Source organism: Pinus tabuliformis, chromosome 9, assembly GCF_031772625.1.
Source record: "Pinus tabuliformis cultivar Carrire ecotype Pingquan chromosome 9, CPIR1, whole genome shotgun sequence".
NCBI classification, from domain to species: domain Eukaryota; kingdom Viridiplantae; phylum Streptophyta; class Pinopsida; order Pinales; family Pinaceae; genus Pinus; species Pinus tabuliformis.
In genome coordinates, this window is record NC_142307.1 from 1,349,247,254 (window position 1) to 1,349,270,318 (window position 23,065).

Below are 23,065 nucleotides of genomic sequence, written 5' to 3' on the forward strand. Positions count from 1 at the left end.
ATCTGTTCCTTCTGCTTCTCATTTTCAATCTCGAGCCTGCTTATTTCTACTAAATATGTTTCTAATTCCTTTTGCTTTTGGTAAAAAATGGATATGTATCTTTGATCATATTCCTTCCTTTTAATTTCTTCTTCCTGCATCTGTTGTGTGATCCTGCTAATCTCTGCAAACGTTGTGTCAAGTTCTTGTTGCTTCTATTGGAATTATCTCTTGATGTCTCATGTCACTGTATTCTTGATTTCTTCCAATTGAGTTCTAAGACTGATAATCATCTTCTCAAACTCTTCATTTTCTTTGATGAGTTATTTTTCTGTCTTCAATTCTGCTTCCAAAAGTCTTGTCTTTTCCTTTTGACTTTTGAGTTCCTTTATCACCTTGATCATTTGATTTTGAAACTCTGTTTTACTCATTTCTCCTATTTCTTCATCATAATCAGAAGGATCTGAATTTTCAATAACATCTTGACCTGATTTCTTTGTTGAATAGAGATTATGATGCTTTTCCCAAAGAGCTTTAGCTTTTGAACATTGACCAACTTTTTTTTCACAGAATTTGGAAAAAAATTCAAAATTACATTCATGGCCTTTGAATTGTACCTTTTAGTTTCGTCAGTAGATGTGTCTCCAGAAACAATTGATTCCCATACTCCATGTGCCTACAAATTTACTTCCATCCTGGATTCCCATACCCAGTAATTATCTGCATCAAAATAAGGGGTTGGTACACAATACTCACTTTCTTCAGATTTTGTTGTACCTGTACCTTCCTGTGAAATTCTTGTAACCTGCTTCTTTGACTTTCCCATCTCTATGCTTTGAAAACTGACTTCCAATGGTTAAGCTGTTACTGAAGGAACCAAGATCCGATACCAATTGTTGAAAATACTAGTGTTGGGGGGGGGGAATCGGTATTCCTTAGCAATTAGCACTTTTAAATATTTTCATAGCATTAGTTAATCTTCAATCATTATTAATGTTTATGTAGTAATAACAGTAAATAAAAGAACATAGTAGACACAATAATTTTAGGTGGAAAACCCCCTCCGGGTCAAAAACCATTGAACGCTTTTCTAATAAATTATTTAATCTTCAGCCCCAATTGAAATGAAAGTAACAAATTCCTAGAATTCTAGAAAATCATTCTTCTCCAGCTCCCATTGGAAGGATGCCCCAATGCCCTGGGATCTTCAGTAGTCAACTAAATGGATGCCCCAACATCTTAGAACAACCTACCACCTTGAAGTGGTCATAGGCTCCAACCTGTAGGCAACTTCATGCACCAGCCTAACACCTCCTTGCCACCCTATAATCACTGAAATAAGACAAGATTGTGGATTCCCAAACCACGGACAACGATCCACGATAATTTAAGATGTAAAATAATTTTCGTGTACTTGACCAAATACCCAGTCACTCTATGACCTACAACTCAATCATGACATCATCCCAATAGAGACTCCTATACCTCCCAATAATGTATTTTCGACTCTTGGAAGATAGACTCTTTTACAATAACGACTCTTCCAATGATGAGACTTTTACAAATGACTCTTTTACAACTTTACAATGATGAATCTTGGCCTTGACACTTCTTCACAATATACAGATGGCTGTCATGTCTTCAAAGGATGTCCCACTGCAATTCTTCCTTTGATTTGATACTTCCACTCTTGAATTCTTGCTTTAAGTTGTACTTGAATCTTCTTCTACTTGCATGCAAAATTTTCCAGGCGAAACCAATCCCAAAACAAAACAAAATACCCTTCAACTTACCTCTGCTTGCAAAACACATGTAAGTGCATAATAATGAATAAATACATGTTAAAATTACAATGAGTACCTGAAGTGTGCTTGTTGGAAAATACTCCCACTCTTGATACAGGCCTTGACTATATCCAGAACTGACCTAAAGATATATACAGTAAAAAATGATGACAGACCCTAGACTTGTGATGGACCAAGTTCTAAGTAAAACAATAGAGACCGTTCTATCAACTATGACAAGACAAGTAACATGAACTTACAAGATCATATAGATTTAGCAGACTTGGTGTAATATCAAGAATATGTAGCATCAAATGTGTAGTATCAAGAATAGGACATCCGAAATGTGGTATCAAAACTAACTGTGACATATAGAGACATAGAGATATAACTGAGACCCTGTATGTACTTACGTTGTCCTACAAAAACATATGTCAAAGATGATACTCATATTTCAAATGTAAACACTAAACATACATACCTTGTTGTAGGAGACTTACCCTTAACTCTTGATGTGTGGTCCTTACTGCATTGATCCTTGAATGCATGCTTTTTCTTGCCTTCTAGAAGCTCGATATTGAATCTGTTGTAGCTATGTAATTTCGGATCTCTAGGGTCTGAAATTTCATCTTGTGGTATCCCTCTGAGTCCTATTTCCAACCCCACAAATATGATCAAGATTGGATTCTTCAAGAAATATTTATGCTCAATATCCCACGATGTCCTGATTATAGACTAGTTCAGTACAATGAACTTGTACGAAGTGCCACGTGTCATTGTTACGACCTTCGGCTCTAAAAACGATACTCATCAAACTACAGTGCATCCCATTTCTGTGACCATTGACGAAATTTGAATCCAATGTTCAGAGAGAAAGTTATGACGATTTTCCCAACCTCACTTGTTTGACATGGAATTCGGAAGTCTGCAAAAATCCTATCTTCCTCAGATCATATGTCTGAAAATATAGCGAACCAAGATCTAAAATTCGGCCGCGAGGTTCATAAAGATTTCATATCAAATGGGTTTTAATTTCAGCTTCTGAAGCTTTGCATAAAAAGATTTATAGCGAAAATTCCACGTTGAACTATTTGAAGCCACAAAATCCCTACTAGAGGAGGATATGAGGGTCATTATTTATATGAATGTCTTGAGTTGAGAGGGTCCTCAAAAAGTGAACGTTGGAGGGATTTTAGGAGCAAAAAAAACATTATTAATTATTGAATATTCAATGACCACAACCAATTATGAGTGCCATGCCATAACCCCATAGGGTTTTAGCCCACTAATCAGGGTTACTAACTTCAAACACAAATAACTCTCAAACCGTGAAGAACTAGGAGGCATACCATATCTAAATGAAAACATATTGATGAGTAGAATCCATCGAGAATATATTTGATGCAAAATAATATGAGTTGTCGAGTCAAAATTCCCTTGCAAGATCGGGGTAGCCCTTGGTGCTGCTTGGGTTGACATTAATGACAACCACTGATCAACAACCTCCCTCGTTGGCATTGATGGCAACACAAATACTCCCCCTATGATCATGACACCTCTTCCTACTACCTTCTCACCCCCTTTTTCATCAATGGAAAAGGGTAACTCCCCCTGACAAACAGACATCCTGTGGACTTGTACACACCTCCACTCCCCCTTTCTACTCGAGTAGATAAGAGAAAGAGTCTAATGAAAACTTGGGAGAATCCCAAGCTTTTGGCAAAGATACTAAAATGCTTCACAAGGTAATGGTTTGGTAAAGATGTCAACAATTTTTTCCTTTGTGCCAACATATTCAAGCTTGATATTCTTTTCGGAAACTTGCTCTAACGAAATGATATTTAATTAGAACGTGCTTTGGTTTGGAATGCATCACAGGATTCTTGGAGATACTGATGGCACTGGTGTTATCACAAAAGATGGGAATAGGCATATCAAACCTTACTTGAAGATATTGCAAAGTTTGCTTGATCCAGAGAACTTGTGTACAACAAGCTGCTGCCACGATATATTCTTCTTCCACTGTGGATAACAAGATTCAAGACTACTTTTTACTTAACCATGAGACAAGACAACCACCTAGGTAGAATGCTGCTCCACTGGTACTCTTACAACCATCAACACTTCCTGCCCAATATGCATCTCTATAAGCTTGGATGACCAGATCATTTCCTTTGGGATACTAGAGACCATATTCCAATATTCCCTTAAGATATCAAATAATTCTTTTGACGACAATGATATGAGATTCTTTTGGTGTTGCTTGGAATCATGCTACTTGTCTGACTTCTTGCATCGAATCTGGTCGAGAGGCTGTCACATATAGGAGACTACCAATCACGGATCTATACAACCTTTGGTCCACATCCTTTGATGAGTCTTATAAGCTTAACTTGCAACCTGGTACCATGGGGGTAAGGATTGGCTTGCAATCTTCCATCTGGAATTTCTTGAACATTTCTTTGATGTAATTGGTTTGATATATGAATATTCCTTTATCCTGCTGAGAAATCTGAAGCCCTAAAAAGTATGTCAGTTCGCCAAGCATAGACATTTCAAACTCACTTTGCATTTTTGTGGCAAAGTGTTTACTTAATCTGTCATCACTGCTTCCAAAGATTATATCATCCACATATACTTCGATAATTGTTAGGTTGTCTCGATCCACTTTCACATAAAGATTGCTGTCAGCACTTCCTTTCTTGAATCCCTGTTGACTGAGGTCTTAGCCGAAGTAGTATGAGCATGGACTGAGGTCTTAGCCGAAGTAGTATGGGAGGGTGCTAGAACTAGGTTTCCGCACCCTAGAGATGTCTGATGCTTTTCGGTGGTTGGTGGTTTTGACCCTGCGCACACGTCGCTACGCGCACCTATTAGTACCTCGCAGCCGGTGATGCTGCCCTCGCGCAACCTTACTCAGGACTCGATCTGCGTTAGTACCCGATCCCTTATTATTACCCGATATTAGTTGATTACTTAGCTCATCTGCATATGTTTAGTTATACTTAACAGTGTTCACCGTTCATATCAGTGCGCGTGATAAATAAAATAGTATAAATGTAAAAGATAACAACCATATACTAACTTAAACAGATACACAAGATTTGGAATCAAACTTCTTTTATTATTCTTCTTCCTTGGTTACAAACTCGACTCTGCCCTGTGCACTCAGCTGTAGGGGTCCACGCACTTAGCTAGGGACTCTACTAGGCCTCTACGCACTCAGCTGCAGAGCCTCTTCCTATTACTACGACCCAAAGCACTTAGACCTTTTCTCTATGCTCGCTATCTTCTCCATTTCTTGAATCCTTGTTGATGTAGATATCTATCAAGACAAGCATACCAAGCCCTAGGAGCTTGCTTGAGACCATATAGAGCCTTCTTTAATATGTAGATGTAGTCTTCTTTATGTTGGCTTGTAGGGGCTTGACCTAGGTTCATAGGTGATTTAGCCAAACAAATCCCGGTACTATTGGCCCTTTCGGCAACAGTCGTGGAGCACGGACTGAGGTCTTAGCGAAGTAGTATGGGAGGGTGCTAGAACTAGGTTTCCGCACCCTAGAGATGTCTGATGCTTTTCGGTGGTCGGCGGTTTTGACCCTGCGCACACGTCGCTACGCGCACCTATCAGTACCTTGTAGCCGGTGATGCTGCCCTCGCTCAACCTTACTCAGGACTCGATCTGCGTTAGTACCCGATCCCTTATTATTAACCCGATATTAGTTGATTACTTAGCTCATATGCATATGTTTAATTATACTTAACAGTGTTCACCGTTCATATCAGTGCGTGTGATAAATAAAATAGTATAAATGTAAAAGATAACAACCATATACTAACTTAAATAGATACACAAGATTTGGAATCAAACTTCTTTTATTATTCTTCTTCCTTGGTTACAAACTCGACTCTACCCTGTGCACTCAGCTGTAGGGGTCCACGCACTTAGCTAGGGACTCTACTAGGCCTCTACGCACTTAGCTGCAGAGCCTCTTCCTATTACTACGACCCAAAGCACTTAGACCTTTTCTCTATGCTCGCTATCTTCTAGACTCCATTTCTTTTCTATCCATCTCTAATTATATTTACAACTTAGAGCCTTGCTCTATTTATACAATCCCAATGGTCCACGGACCATGGGTAGGCCGACACTACATTCAAAACTTAGGGTGAACAACCCTATGACTCTAACATACAATTTGCACTCCGCGCCCCAAAACTTGGGCTTTGAGCCCCAAAACATGCTGTGGGGGGATTCCATGCCCAAAACTTTATCAGAGAGCATAAAAACTTTGGGTTGTTCAATGTAAACTTCTTCCTCCAATTCACCATTTAGAAAGCTAACATAACATCCATTTGGTAGACCTTGATTTTTCTCGAGCAAGCATAAGCGAGAAACATCCTGATAGATTCCATTATGGAAAAAGGAGCAAATGTTTCTTCAAAATCAATTCCTTCAACCTATTGCATATCCTTTGTAGACTAATCTTGCCTTGTTCCTGGTAACCTGTAATCCTTCAACTGTTTTGCTCCCCCTGAACCTGTAATGAAACTTCCATCTTATTCGAACTACCTTCCTGTTAATCATAGACTTGTGCCACATACTGTTGCATAGAATCCTCCTCTACAAACATTAAGGAGTCAACAAGACAAATTGTTCAAAATAGTGAGTCACCTAACAAGCCATCTTGACTTGAGTCATTATCTGAAGCAACTGCTAATTCCTCATGACCTTTTGCTTTTACAAATCATAAAGCATAACTGCTGAAACTTTGTTATCTGCTTGGTCTTCCTGTACCTGTTTCCTTTTCTAGACCTTCTTATTCCTGCAATCTTGACCCATGTGCCCATAGTTATGACACTTGAAGTATTCAATGTTGTCCATAGGTGATTCCATCTGATATCTGCAACCACATGCACTATGGCCATAGTTATGGCATTTGAAACATCCAATGTTTGGTCCATCTAGCACGTATTATCTTCTGAAAAAATCATCGTGGAACCTCTCTTGTGATCCTACAAACTTGCTTCTAGGGTTTTGCAGATAATTATTATACCTGTCAAAAACTTCATAATCCCTAGCCATATGTCCATAGTTAGCACATAAAAAGCAATAAGCATTAAATAAATGTGCGTACCTGAATGGTTGTTAGGCCCCTATACTACTAGTGTAACCCCTTATTGTTATTAGTACAACCCACTTATTATATTGATGTACCCATGTAGTGCACATATTTTTACTATTGTACCCCATAGAAGCCCACTATTGTTATTATTGTGCCCTTACATTATTATTGTTATGTCGGCTCTGATTATGTTATGACCCCTTAGACTCCTATATATAGAAAGGAAGTCTTTTCATTTGTATCATCGAAGAATTGTTCATTTATGTAATATAAAGGAGGTTGCCCCCTCGAAGAGGCTGAATTCTAAGGCGTTGATCTATCTTTTCTATCTTTTCTTGAGCTGGTTTCATAACATTTGGTATCAGAGCTTTGGATTCTAGGGTTTCGCTGCTCCAAACAGGTCATCCTGGAATTTTCGCTATAACTTCTTTTCTGCGACGTTTCAGAAGTTGCAAAAAAAAACCCATTTGAGAAGAAATCCCTCTGAACCTCGGGTCCGAATTTCAGATCTTTTCGCACTATATTTGTGGAGATATGATCTGAGGAAGTTGGTCTTTTTGCAGACTCCTGAATTACATTCCAAACAGGTGACCTGGGGAAAATAGTCATAACTTTCTCTCTGAGCATTGGATTGAAATTTCGTAAGAAGGTACAGAAAGAGGACGGACTGTAGTTTCTTGTATATCTTTTTCAGAGCCAAAGGTCGAAAAATTGACACGTGGCACTTCATACAAGTTCGCTCTTCTGGAAAGGTCTATAATCAGGTCATCTTGGGAGATTGTGCATAACTCTTTTTTGGAGAATCCAATTTGGATCAGACTGGTGGCATTGGAAAGAGGACACAGAGGGCTACTACAAGTAGCAATTTCAGAACTTAAATATCCGCAAGTACAGAGTTACAGTCGTTTCAAGATTGAGGTCCTAAAATCAAGAAAAAGCAAGATGAGGAAGTTTGATGGCAAGGATCCGGTAAATTGGATACTTCAGATGGAGCAATATTTTGATCTACATGGTGTACCACTGTTACAAAAGGTATGTATTGCATCTTCATATTTAGAACCGTATAAATTTTTATGGTATAAAGGGTTTTGTTCTCGTAAACAACTTGTTACATGGTCAATTCTCACAGAGGAAATGATAGCACATTATGAGGATACAAAGAGCAACACCTTCTTTAGAGCAACACCACAACAATTGGAAAGAGTAAAAGAGCTTTGTGACATATTTGAAAGTAAAATTATGGCAACAAGGAAGTCCACCCCTCACAACTTTAAAGATGGACGTGTTGTTTCTCCTAGCCTTCCACAACCTACAAGGGTTACACCACAACAATTGGAAGAAAAAAAAGAAAAAGGGCTTTGTTACAATTGTGACAACAAATGCACTAAAGGTCATAAGTGTGCTGAGAAGAAATTATTTTACATAGAGTATGAAGAGGAGGAAGAAAATGATCAAGAAACATCAAAAGAAGAGGATATATGCCAGGACCCGACCCCAGAGAAAGAAGAAATGAATCAAAACATATCTTGTAAACTATTGGCAAGAATGACCACTCCTCAAACTCTCAAGATAGAAGGACATATCAAGAAGAAAAAGGTGCAAGAAGTGAAAGATCACATCAAGAAAGAAGAAATGAATCCAGCCATATCTTGTAATTCACTGGTTAGAATTACCACTCCTCAAACTATTAAGATAGAAGGACATATCAAGAAGAAAAATGTTCAAGAAGTGAAAGATCACATCGAGCGTCAAGAAATGAATCCGACCATATCTTGTAAAGGATTGGAAGAAATTACCACTCCTCAAACTCTAAAGATAGAAGGACATATCAAGAAGAAAAAGGTTCAAGCAGTGAAAGATCACATCGAGCATCAACAAAGAGCTCTCCAACTTTTAAAGGATAACGCCACTTCGGTGCAAAATCAAATGAAACAACAGGTAGATCAACATCATAGTGAAAAATGTTTTGATGTAGGCGACCGAGTATTTTTACTGCTACATCTAAAGCAAGCTATTTATGAGAAGGAAATGTTGGCAATAATACATGCACTTGAAAAATGGCGACCTTATCGAATGGGAAGACTCTTCAAGGATGAGGATGTGGAAGCATTGTTTTGTGCTATTTCTATTATCCAACCAGATTGGATAAACGAAGCAAGGGATCAATGGAAGAAGGACAAAGAAGTATGGCCACTTATTCAAAAGGTGCAAAAGATCCCAATTCAAACAATATTGCCAAATATTGAAAAGGAAGGAAAAATCATATTGGAACCTGGAGCAGTCACAGAAACAAGAACCCAACAGCTACGAAATCGATCAATTTAAGAGTATCTCATCAAGTGGAAGAACTTACCCGCTGAAGATTCCACATGGGAGGACAAGAATTTTATACAGAAGCATCAAGAACTACTCAAGCGTTGAGGACAATGCTTTTTGAAGGAGAGGGGCATGTTAGGCCTCTATACTACTAGTGTAATCCCTTATTGTTATTAGTAAAACCCACTTATTATATTGATGTACCCATGTAGTGCCCATATTGTTACTAATGTACCCCATAGAAGCCCACTATTGTTATTATTGTGCCCTTACATTATTATTGTTATGTCGGCTCTGATTATGTTATGACCCCTTAGACTCCTATATATAGAAAGGAGGTCTTTTCATTTGTATCATCCAAGAATTGTTAATTTATGTAATGTAAAGGAGGTTGCCCCCTTGAAGAGGCTAAATTCTAAGGCGTTGATCTATCTTTTCTATCTTTTTCTTGCGCTGGTTTCATAACATTTGGTATCAGAGCTTTGGATTCTAGGGTTTCACTGCTCCAAACAGGTCATCGTGGCATTTTCGCTATAACTTTTTTCTGTGACGTTTCAGAAGTCGCAAAAAAAAACCCATTTGAGAAGAAATCGCGCTGAACCTTGGGTTCGAATTTTAGAGCTTTTTGCGCGATATTTTCGGAGATATTATCTGAGGAAGTTGGCCTTTTCGCAGACTCCTGAATTACATTCAAAACAGGTGACCTGGGGAAAATCGTCATAACTGTCTCTCTGGGGATCGGATTGAAATTTCGTAAGAAGATACAGAAAGAGGACAGACTGTAGTTTCTTGTATGTATTTTTCAGATCCAAAGGTTGAAAAAGTGACTCGTGGCATGTCGTACAAGTTCGCTCTACTGAACTAGTCTATAATCAAGTCACTGTGGGAGATTTCGCATAACTCTTCCTTGGAGAATCCAATTTGGGTCAGACTTGTGGCATTGGAAAGAGGAAAAAGAGGGCTACCATAGATTGCAATTTCAAAACTTAAAGATCTGAAAGTACAGAGTTACAGTCGTTTCAAGATTGAGCTCCTAAAATCAAGAAAAATCAAGATGAGGAAGTTTGATGGCAAGGATCCGGTAAATTGGATACTTCAGATGGAGCAATATTTTGATCTACATAGTGTACCACTGTTACAAAAGGTATTTATTGCATCTTCATATTTAGAACCAGATCAATTTTTATGGTATAAAGGGCTTTGTTCTCGTAAAAAACTTGTTACGTGGTCAATTTTCACGGAGGAATTGATAGCACATTATGAGGATACAAAGAGCAAAACCTTCTTTAGAGCAACACTACAACAACTGGAAAGAGTAAAAGGGCTTTGTGACATATTGGAAAGAAAAATTATGGAAACCAGGAAGCATACCCCTCACAACTATAAAGATGGAAGTGTTGTTTCTCCTAGCCTTCCACAACCTACAAGGGTTACACCACAACAATTGGAAGAAAAAAGAGAAAAAGGGTTTTGTTACAACTGTGATAGCAAATGCACTAAAGGTCATAATTGTGCTGAGAAGAAATTATTTTATATAGAATATGAAGAGGAGGAAGAAAAGGATCAAGAAACATCAAAAGAAGAAGATATACGCCAGGACCCCACCGCAGAGAAAGAAGAAATGAATAAGACCATATCTTGTAAAGCATTGGCAAGAATTACCACTCCTCAAAATCTCAAGATAGAAGGACATAGCAAGAAGAAAAAGGTGAAAGAAGTGAAAGATCACATCAAGAAAGAAGAAATGAATCCAACCATATCTTGTAATTCATTGGTCGAAATTACCACTCCTCAAACTATCAAGATAGAAGGACATATCAAGAAGAAAAATGTTCAAGAAGTGAAAGATCACATTGAGCATCAAGAAATGGATCCGACCATATCTTGTAAAGGATTGGAAGAAATTACCACTCCTCAAACTCCAGAGATAGAAGGACATATCAAGAAGAAAAAGGTTCAAGCAGTGAAAGATCACATTGAGCATCAACAACAAGTTCTCCAAATTTTAAAGGATAACGCCACTTTGGTGTAAAATCAAATGATACAACAGGTAGATCAACATCATAGTGAAAAATGTTTTGATGTAGGTGATTGGGTATTTTTATTGCTACATCTCAAGCAAACTATTTATGAGAAGGAAATGTTGGCAATACTACATGCACTTAAAAAATGGTGACCTTACCGAATGGGAAGACTCTTCAAGGATGAGGATGTGGAAGCATTGTTTTGTGCTATTTCTATTATCCAACCAGATTGGATAAACAAAGAAAGGGATGAATGGAAGAAGGACGAAGAAGTATGGCCACTTATTCAAAAGTTGCAAAAGATCCCAATTCAAACAATATTGCGAGAAATTGAAGAGGAAGGAAAAATCATATTGGAACCTGGAGCAGTCACAGAAACAAGAACTCGACAGCTACGAAATCAATCAATTTCAGAGTATCTCATCAAGTGGAAGAACTTACCCGCTGAAGATTCCACATGGGAGGACAAGAATTTTATACAGAAGCATCAAGAACTACTCAAGCGTTGAGGACAACGCTTTTTGAAGGAGAGGGGCATGTTAGGCCCCTATACTACTAGTGTAACCCCTTATTGTTATTAGTACAACCCACTTATTATATTGATGTACCCATGTAGTGCACATATTGTTACTATTGTGCCCCATAGAAGCCCACTATTGTTATTATTGTGCCCTTACATTATTATTGTTATGTCGGCTCTGATTATGTTATGACCCCTTAGACTCCTATATATAGAAAGGAGGTCTTTTCATTTGTATCATCGAAGAATTGTTCATTTATGTAATGTAAAGGAGGTTGCCCCCTCGAAGAGGCTGAATTCTAAGGCGTTGATCTATCTTTTCTATCTTTTCTTGAGCTGGTTTCATAACAATGGTTCTTTCAGATGCGATGGTCCTTGATAGTTTTACCTGTCAATAAGTTTACAATCGTTGGCCATATGTCCATAGTTAGTGTATGAAAAAAATAACCATTAAATAAACGAACATATCTGGGAGATTTTTCATTCTTCTTTGGAGGTGGTGTTGTAGTTTGTTGTGGTCCTTTGTTCTTGATTGCTTTGGTCTTGTTCTTTGGAGTTAAAACATTCTTCTTTGGATTTTCACTTTGATCAACTTCCTTCTTAGAATCATCCTGTGAAGATGTGGATCTTGTATGTTCATCAACTGGAGCTTTACCATCTTTAATTGCCTTCTTTTTTTCTTCTTCATCTGTCTTATCTTGTAAGTGTTCTTTTTGTGATCCCTTGAGTTTGTTGATCTCATCACAAGTTGCATCAAGTTCGTCTTGCTTTTGAGAAAGATCTTATTGGAACCATATTTTCAAGATCTTCCTTCTTGTTTTTGCCTCCTCAACCTGTAACTTGAGAAGAGTGGTCTTCTCTACTTCTATGTTGAGAACCTGTATCTGTTCCATCTAATTCTCATTTTCAATCCTGAGCTTGCTTATTTCTACTGAAGATGTTTCTAATTCCTTTTGCTTTTGGTCAACAATGGATATTTATCTTTGATCATGTTCCTTCCTTTCAATTTATGCTTCCTGCATCTGTTGTGTGATCCTGCTAATCTCTGCAAATGTTGCGTCGAGTTCTTATTGCTTCCGTTGGACTTCTCTCTTGAGGTCTCGTGTCGCTGTATTCTTGATTTTTTCCAATTGAGTTCTAACACTGCTAATCATCTTCTCAGACTCTTCATTTTCTTTGATGAGTTATTTTGCTGTCTTCAATTCTGCTTCCAAAAGTCTTGTATTTTCCTTTTGACTTTTGAGTTCCTTTATCACCTTGATCACTTGATTTTGAAACTCTGTTTTACTCATTTCTCCCATTTATTCATCATAACCATAAGGATCCGAATTTTCAATAACATCTTGACCTGATTGCTTTGTTGAATAGAGATTATGAAGCTTTTCGAAAAGAGCTTTAGCCGTTCAATATTGATGATCCGGATTTAAACATGAATGAAAAAAATTACAGATATAACCATAAAGATGCAACAGAAATAACACTTCATTTCATTACTGTAAAATACTGAAATATGCTTACAAATAGAAATGGAAATAAACTAGCTAGGGCGATGATAGCTATCTCTGAGAAGAGATGTGGCGCCTACATGCCTTTGAATTGTGTTACAATGAGGATCGAAGGCCTATTTATTGTTGAGAAACAATGGAAAACCCTAAAAATCCAAAAACCTAACCCTAGAAGATGAAACGCCAAACTGTGGGCCTGTTTGGGTAAATTGGTACATCAACTTCCCGGGGTCGTAACTTTGGCATATGATCTTTGTTTGATGCGTACAATATCTCGTTAGAAAGATCTATCTGAGAACTACAACTTTGGGAAGAGCAACATCAGTCCATGGACCCATGTTGCACCTAGTATTCCAAAAAAACTTCGTTTAGGGCCTCAAAACAGCTCCGGAAGTTCAGGACCCGAAAAATTGCTAAAATAGTAAACTGTGCTACAATTAAGGAAAATGAAAAGCTGAAAGAAACAATGGTGGGGATCCAAGTGGACTTGGCTGGTGGCCACCAATATCCACCTAGATCATTCCTCCCCCCTTAGGAAGCAATGGTCCCCATTGCGTTGAGTTCCTCCATGAGATGAGGAAACTTCTGCCGAATTTGGTCCCTGGTGAGCCACTTGCCCTGGTGAAGGAGTTGGCTTGATTTGACAACTCGATACAGTTGGATATTCTATTGGTGAGTGTGATTGATCTTTGTGTCCATGATCCGATTAGTTGCAGCTTGTTCCATGCAATCTGGATTTAACTCTGTGGGTGTGAGATGTTCTGCAATGTCGGATGTGTCTAGGAATGGTGGAAAGTATGGACGAAGGTGGTCCACATTGAACACTAGGTGCATGCCAAGGAATGGGGGAGTGCTGAGCTCAAACGCATTGTCTCCCACAACCTTGGTAATGGTGTAAGGACCATATCGGAGTGGTCTGAGTTTTCGATCAGTAAGGCATTCCTTTTGCAAATGCAACTAGAATTTGTCGCCCACCTGAAACTTGTGTGGCACCCAATGTTGATCATGTCGCTGCTTGTACTTGGCATTTGATTTCTCCAAAATGTCGTGGACCTGCTAATGAATATGTTGGATGTGCTCAATGAAGCTATTTTCCTTATCTGTTTTGGACTGGACATGAGCCAAATCTGCGTGAGTAGCTGCAAATGGAATGGCCACATCAATGGGACATAGTGGTTGGAATCCCAAGCCCACCTAAAAAGGGTTATGTCTAGTCGAGCTGTGGAGAGCTCGGTTGTAGCTGTGCTAAACATAAAGGAGGCTCTCATCCCATGTTCTTGGATGCTTTAAGTTGTACATGCACAGAATGTGCATGATCATCCTGTTGACAACCTTTGTCTGGCCATCAGTTTGAGGATGGAAGGCTATGGACTTAGTGAGTTTGGTGTCGAGCATCGACCAGAGACTGGACCAAAATGTACTGAGGAATTTTCTGTCCCGATCTGAGATGATAGACTGTGGGATCCCAAAGTGTACCCACACTCGTTCAAAGAAGAGTTTAGCAGTGGCTTCTGCTGTGATATTCTTCTTGTAGGCTGCCATAATGGCCATCTTCGAGAACCTGTCGATGACCACAAAAACACAGTCATTTCCATGCTTAGTAGAAGGAAGGATTGACATGTAATCCATGGAGATGGATTCCCAAGGTTGACTAGGGGTAGGCATCGGGGTATAGAGGCCTTGCTTCTTGATGGTCGGTTTGGAAATAGCGCAGGTAGTGCATGATCTGATGTACTTCTCGACATCCTGTCGAATATTCAGCCAATAGAAATACTTCTGTAGTTTTGTCACTATTTTCTTGACCCCGAAATGTACAACAACCCGATTGTAGTGTGCTTCCCAAATCATCTTGGCACGCTCGCTTGAAGGAACACAAAGGTGACCCAAGTGGCATAACAGGGTATCCTGGAGGTGAAAATCTGGAACATGCTGACCCTCCAAGAGTGTCTGGTATGTGTGGTCGAATTCCAGGTCACTTTTGTAAAGAAGTGGCCAATCAGAAGTCTCGTGCCCACAAGAGTTGAGCACGGTGGTTAACGCCATGATCGGTGGTCAACTGAGGCAATCTGCAACATTATTGGTGATGCCCTTCTTATACTTGACATTCAAATGGAACTGTTGCAGGTATGTGGACCACTTCTGATGGCGATCATTCTGCAATTTCCCTTGGGTCTGTATGAACTGTAGGGGTCGGTGGTCTGTGTGGATGACCGTTTTCTTCCCCAAAATGTAATGCTTCCATTGTCGGCAGGCATGCACAATGGAATGCATCTCTTTGTTATAAGTGGGATACTTCTGGACTGTGACTGAAAGTGTCTCACTGTGATATGCCACTGGATGTCCGTGTTGAGTAAGGACTGCCCCAATAGCATAGTCAGAGGTATATGTCTCAACCTCAAATGGTTGTTGCAAGTCTGGTAATGTGAGCACTGGTGCTGAGCAAAGGTGATCTTTCAACTCTGTGAATGCCTTCTATTGAGATTCAAACAAAAAGAATTTTCCTTTGGCTCCTCCCTTGGTGACTTGACTTAAGGGCCAAGTGATATGAGAAAATCCCAACACGAACCTGCGGTAGATGTTGGAAAGACCTAGAAAGCTGTGGAGCTCTGTCAGAGTGGTTGGAGATGGCCAATCCCGAATGACTTGGATCTTGGATAGATACACATGCACCCCCTGTTCATCAATAATGTATCCCAGATATTGAACCTGGGTCATGCCAAAAGTGCATTTCTCCAAATTGGCACATAACTTGTGTTGCCGTAGTGTTTGGAGAACCTGTCAAATGTGCTGGAGGTGCTCTTCCCAACTCTGTCTGAAGATCAGGATGTCATCCAAGTATACCACTACAAATGAGTTGGTGAATGGCCGCAAGATGTCATCCATTGGCCTCATGAAGGTTGCAGGAGCATTCGTCAATCCGAAAGGCATAACCAACCATTCGAAAAGGACCTCCTTGGCTTTGAAGGCAGTCTTCCACACATCAGAGGGTTTGATTGGTACCTGGTGATATCTTGACTTCAAATTGATCTTGCTGAAATATTTTCCCCCCTTCAGTTCGTCCAAGAGGTCATCAATCCATGGGATTGGGTACCTATTATGGATAGTGATCTTATTCAGTGCCCTATAGTCAATACAGAGTCTCCAAGTCCCATCCTTCTTCTGTATCAACATGATCGGGCTCCCACAGGGCGATGAACTTGGATGGATGTCACATTTCTGCAATAGCTCCCAAATCTGCCTCTTGATTTCATCATTCTCTAGAACATAGTGCCAATAGATTGGTCCACTGGGCAACGGTGCACCTGGGGTCAGATCGATGGAGTGCTTGACCTGACAGTGCAGAGGAACCCCTGCGGGGGAGGTGAAGATGTCCTCGTACTCCTCCATGACCTTGTTCATTTGTAGTTGTCGTGCGGAGGGGCCTCGTCTGGAGGTCGTGGCCACCATATTCTTCTTTCCTTGAGGGCGTATCATCAAGAAAACAAATTTCCTAGTTTTGGAAATGAGCTTACTGCATTGTTTTGCAGTAACCAAAGAGATGGTGGTAGGCAATGCTACCTATGGTATCCTATACAACTTATTTCCCAAAGTAAGAATAACAGCACGGGGCCTTGACTCATACATAGCATGTCGCTTCCACAAGTATGGTTGTCCTAATAATACATCACAAACATCAAGGGGAGCAATGTCACACAATACCTCTTCAGTGAAGGGCTTGATGTTGTATGGAAGGTGACATTGCTGGCTTACGTGAAGATCTCGTCCTTGGTGAAGCCACTCGATGGTGTACGGTTGTGGATGTGCTGTGGTCGGTAAGCCCAACCACTTCACAACCTCTGCCGAAATGAGGTTCTTTTGGCTCCCGTTATTGACAATGAACTGTAGCGAGGAGCCCTTTACCCACATCTAGGAGTGGAAGAGATGCTCCTCCTCCTTTGGATCTTCAGGTTCCTCCTTCTGGATCTTCGTGGTGGCATTGGGATCTGCGTCGATAATCTGCTTCCCTTTGTCATTCCCCTTGTCGGGTTCTAACTCAGAGTCAGAATAAGCATCTGATTATGAAACCTTTAGCTTGACCACCGGTGACTGCTTGGCCTGACACTCACTTGTGTTGTGAGTGGAGCTCTTATGGAATTCACACCACTTTCCTGTGTCCTTTTTTGGCTTCACGACGCTGTTCTTTGCTTGCAACTTTGGCGGGTTGTCTTGGGCCTCCCCGCCTTGGCTTTGTCCTTTGTTCTGCGGTTTGGGGGAACCTTTCCCTTGCTTTAGATTCGCAGATCCAAAGTCTCGCTTCTTCCGTTTAAACTTTTGCTTGATCTTGACGACATATCGGTATGCCGTGCCGAGTGAGGAGATGTTCAAGAATTCTATTTCTTCTTGGATGTACTTGTGTAGGCAGCCGCGGTATTTGAGTACCAAATGCTGCTCCGAATCCTTGATAACCAACTTGTGCGAAGGGTATGGAAAATATTGGTAAACTCCGCCATGTCTTGGTCCCTTCCCTGCCACAGCGTGGTCCACTTTATGTATTGATCCTCATAGCTTCCGATAGGGTAGTATTTCTCCTTGATGGCAGTCCGGAATAAATTCCAAGTGGGTGCAGCTGAAAATAGTGAGGCCGTACTTTCATCCTTCTGCTCGCAGTAGGTTTCCCACCAGTCCTTGATGTGGGGGGCGACTTTGAGAAGAGCGAAAGTAATCTTTTCCTGGCCGGAAAAATCATGAACAAAAAAATACCCTTCTAACAGATTTAACCATTTATCTACGACATCTGCATCTATCTGACCCTCAGATATGGGAATGTCAAAGTTAACTTGTACCTTAAAGGGTGTGGCGCTTCCAGAGTAGCTACTAGAAGTAGATGTGTCACCCCTGGGTAGTCGTTGAATGATCTGGGAAAAGTTGTCCATCATCGCATTCCTTTGTCGCTTGAGGGCTTCTTCGAGCAAGATTTTGATAGGATCTCTTGCCCCCTCATCTTTCTTTTTATCCGCCATGGGAGGCCGTCGGGATTTGCAAGGCTGGTCTTGCAAAGGTTCGACTAGTTCAAGCCCTAACTCCTTATATCCCAACCTCGTTGGGGACATCAAAGAAAGACAGAGAAAGGGTAGACTGCTCTAATGCCACTGATATAGATTTAAACATGAATGCAACAAATTACAGATATAACCATAGAGATGAAACAAAAATAATACTTCATTTCATTACTGTAAAATACTAAAATATGCTTACAAACAGAAATGAAAATAAACTAGCTAGGGCAATGGTAGCTTATCTCTGAGAAGAGATGTGGCAGCTACATGCCTCTGAACTGTGTTACAATGAGGCTCTAAGGCCTATTTATTGTTGAGAAACAATGGAAAACCCTAAACATCTAAAAACCTAACCTTAGAAGATGAAACGCCAAACTATGGGCCCTGTTTGGGTAAATTGGTACATTAACTTCCCAGAGTCATAACTTTGGCATACGATCTCCATTTGACGTGCACAATATCTTGTTAGAAAGATCTATCCCAGAACTACAACTTTGGGAAGAGAAAAATTGGTGCATGGACCCAAGTTGCTCCCGGTTTTCCCAAAAAACTTCGTTTAGGTCCTCAAAACGTCTCTAGAAGTTCAGGACCCCAAAAACTGCTAAAAATAGTAAACTGTGCTACAATTAAAGAAACTGAAAAGCTGAAAGAAACAATGGTGGGGGTCTAAGTGGACTTGGCGAGTGGCCACCAATATCCACCTGGATCAATTGACCAACTTTTTTTCACAGAATTTGGAAAAACATTCAAAATTACATTCATGACCTTTGAATTGTACCTTTTAGTTTCGTCTGTAGATGTGTCTCCAGAAACAATTGATCCCATACTCCATGTGCCTGAAAATTTACTTCCATCCTAGATTCCCATATCCAGTAATTATCTGCATCAAAATCAGGGGTTGGTACACAATACTCACTTTCTTCAGATTTTGTTGTACTTGTACCTTCCTTTGAAATCCTTGTAGCCTACTTCTTTGACTTTCTTCCCATCTCTACACTCTGAAAACTGACTTCCAATGGTTAAGCTGTTACTGAAGGAACCAAGATCTAATACCAATTGTTGGAAATACTAGGGGGGTTGAATCGGTATTCCTTAGCAATTAGCACTTTTAAATATTTTCAGAGCATTAGTTAATATTCAATCATTATTATTGTTTATGCAGTAATAACAGTAAATAAAAGAACATAGTAGACACAAAAATTTTAGGTGGAAAACCCCCTCCGGGTCAAAACCCACCGAACACTTTTCTAATAAATTATTTAATCTTCAACCCCAACTGAAATTAAAGCAACAACTTCCTAGAATTCTAGAAAAGCATTCTTCTCCAGCTCCCACTGGAAGGACGCCCCAACACCCTGGTTTCTTTAGTAGTAAACTGAATGGATGCCCCAACATCCTAGACCAAACTACCACCCTGAAGTTTTCACAGGTTCCAACCTGTAGGCGACTTCATGCACTAGCCTAACACCTCCCTGCCACCCTATAATGACTGTAACAGCCCAAAATAAATATGTAATTAACTTCCTAATTAACATTAAATTTAAATTAGAGTGGCACTTACTTAGCCAAATAAACATGTAATTATTAAACTAAATTCAAACTATGAATAGAGCTTACCTGTGGTAGAAGTAGGCTTACCGCAACAAGTTTTCGGGGACGACTCTCCACCCAACCGTAGGCTCAATTGCGCAAGGATTTGCTACAATTGGCCACCCCCGAGCCCTCAATCAATGTACTACTGCTAATGACTCTTAAGTCTTAGAACACCATTCTCCCAAGAGAATGAAAGATAGAATCTTGAAATGATGGAATGCAGGAATGCCTCTCATCTTCCTCACCATATATTAAATAGAACAAACATTGGAAGGGGAACCACATGCACACACTCCATGTGTCTACATGCAACTTTCTTTTGATTTTTAGTTTTCTTGTTTTATTTCTTTACTTTTCTTTTGATTTTTAGCTTTCTTGTTTTATTTTCCTTTTTTTGATAGTTTTCTTGTTTTATTTCTATTTATTCTTATTTAGAGCTTTAGTACGGTTATTACTATTTTTATTTTTATTATTTTTATTTGTTTTCTTGTATATATTTTTAATATCATTTATTATTTAACATTTATGATTTATTATTTTTATTATTTATTATTATATTATTATATTATTATTTTTATTATTTATTATTAAGGGGAGGGATATTACATACTCTCCCACTTTAAGGAACTTCATCCCGAAGTTAAATTGAATTATTTATTATTTTATTTACTTCATGTTGCCAACACCCTTTGCTGAACTAGTATAACCAGCAGGCATCAAAAGTCCCCAACACCTCGGGAAATCTCAAGGAACCTCTGCCCTTTTTCCCACTTTTGGCACCAGGCATAAGCCTGACCCGATTTGTATCCTAGTCCAAGGCTGGCCCCAAGGCTCGCGCCTGACTCAGACCTCGTCTGCCCCAAGGCAAGCATCCGGTCCGGTACTCAATGACCCCAGGCATCTCGCAAGGCTGGCCCACTCCCTCCACAACTACTAAGGCGCACAACCCCAGGCATCGAAGTCCTTTACATCCCTTCCAGACTTGGCATGTGGATTATTTCCTATGATACTATGATGGTATGGTTAATGCATTAGATGCATGTTGAGGTATGATGATTCACAAGACTCCACAAATGGGTCGAGAAGGTCGGTTTATTTGATGATCTCGTGCGATCCCATACGCACGAGGGAGAATAAGTAACATCATATGGGTTGGGGACAAAACTCAATCAGCACTACATATGCCAATGGTTCCTTTGTCTTGTGTATAGCTCTTGATGGATAGCTCTTGAAGAGCTATGGGACCATCTTGAGGAGGCCAAGTGCCTGATGTTCTAGGCTAGTGTTTCGAACTCGAGACTTCTGGCTCTGATACCATATGTAACAACCCAAAATAAATATGTAATTAACTTCCTAATTAACATTAAATTTAAATCAGGGTGGCACTTACCTAGCCAAATAAACATGTAATTATTAAACTAAATTCAAACTAGGAATAGAGCTTACCTGTGGTAGAAGTAGGCTTACCGCAACAAGGTTTTGGGGACTACTCTCCACCCAACCATAGGTTCAATTGCGCAAGGATTTGCTACAACTGGGCACCCCTGATCCCTCAATCAATGTACTACTGCAAGTGACTCCTAAGTCTTAGAACACCATTCTCCCAAGAGAATGAAAGATAGAATCTCGGAATGATGGAATGCAGGAATGCCTCTCATCTTCCTCACCATCTATTAAATAGAACAAACATTGGAAGGGGAACCACATGCACACACTCCATGTGTCCACATGCAACTTTCTTTCGATTTTTAGTTTTTTAGTTTTATTTCTTTACATTTCTTTTGATTTTTAACTTTCTTGTTTTATTTTCTTCTTTTTGATAGTTTTCTTGTTTTATTTCTATTTATTATTATTTAGAGCTTTAGTATGGTTATTACTATTTTTATTTTTATTATTTTTATTTATTTTCTTGTATATATTTTTAATATCATTTATTATTTAACAATTATGATTTATTATTTTTATTATTTATTATTAAGTGATTTATTTATTATTATTTATTATTTATATTATTATATTATTATTTATTATTTATTATTATGGGGAGGGATATTACAATGACTGAAATAAGATAAGATTGTGGATTCCCAAACCAGGGACAACAATCCACGACACTTTAAGATGTACAATAATTTTTATTTACTTGACCAAATACCCAATCACTCTATGACCTACAACTCAACCATGACATCATCCCAACAAACAGTGCTATACCTCCCAATAATGCCTTTTTGACTCTAGGAAGATTGACTCTTTTACAATAATGACTCTTCCAATGATGAGACTTTTACAAGACTCTTTTACAACTTTACAATGATGAATCTTGTCCTTGACACTTCTTCACAATATACGAATGGTTGTCATGTCTTCAAAGGATGTCTCGCTGCAATTCTTCCTTTGATTTGTTACTTCTGCTCTTGAATTCTTTCTTGAAGTTGTACCTGAATCTTCTTCCACCTGCATGCAAAATTTTCTTGGCGAAACCAATCCCAAAACAAAACGAAATACCCTTCAACTTACTTCTGCCTGCAAAACACATGTAAGTGCATAATAATGAATAAATACAAGTTAAAGTTACAATGCGTACCTAAAGTGTGCTTGTTGGAAAAGACTCCCAATCTTGACATAGTCCTGGACTTTATGAAAGACTATCCAAAACTGACCTAAAGATATATACAATAAAAACTGATGACAAACCCTAGACTTGTGATGGACCAAGTTCTAAGTACAACAATAGGGACCATTCTATCAAATATGACAATACAAGTAACATGAACTTACAACATCATATAGATTTAGCAGACTTGGTGTAGCATCAAGACTATGTAGCATCAAATGTGTAGTATCAAGAATAGGACATCTGAAATGTGGTATCAAAACTAACTGTGACATATAAAGAAATAGAGATATAACTGAGACCCTGTATGTACTTACGTTGTCCTGCAAAAACATCTGTTAGAGATGATACTCATATTTCAAATGTAAACATTAATCATACATACCTTGTTGTAGGAGACTTACCCTTGACTATTAATGTGTGGTCCTTACTGCAGTGATCCTTGAATGCATGCTTTTTCTTGCCTTCTAGGAGCTTGACATTGAATCTATTGTATATATGTAATTTAGAATCTACAGGGTCTGAAATTTTGTCTTGTGGTAGCCCTCTGAGTCCTCTTTCCAAT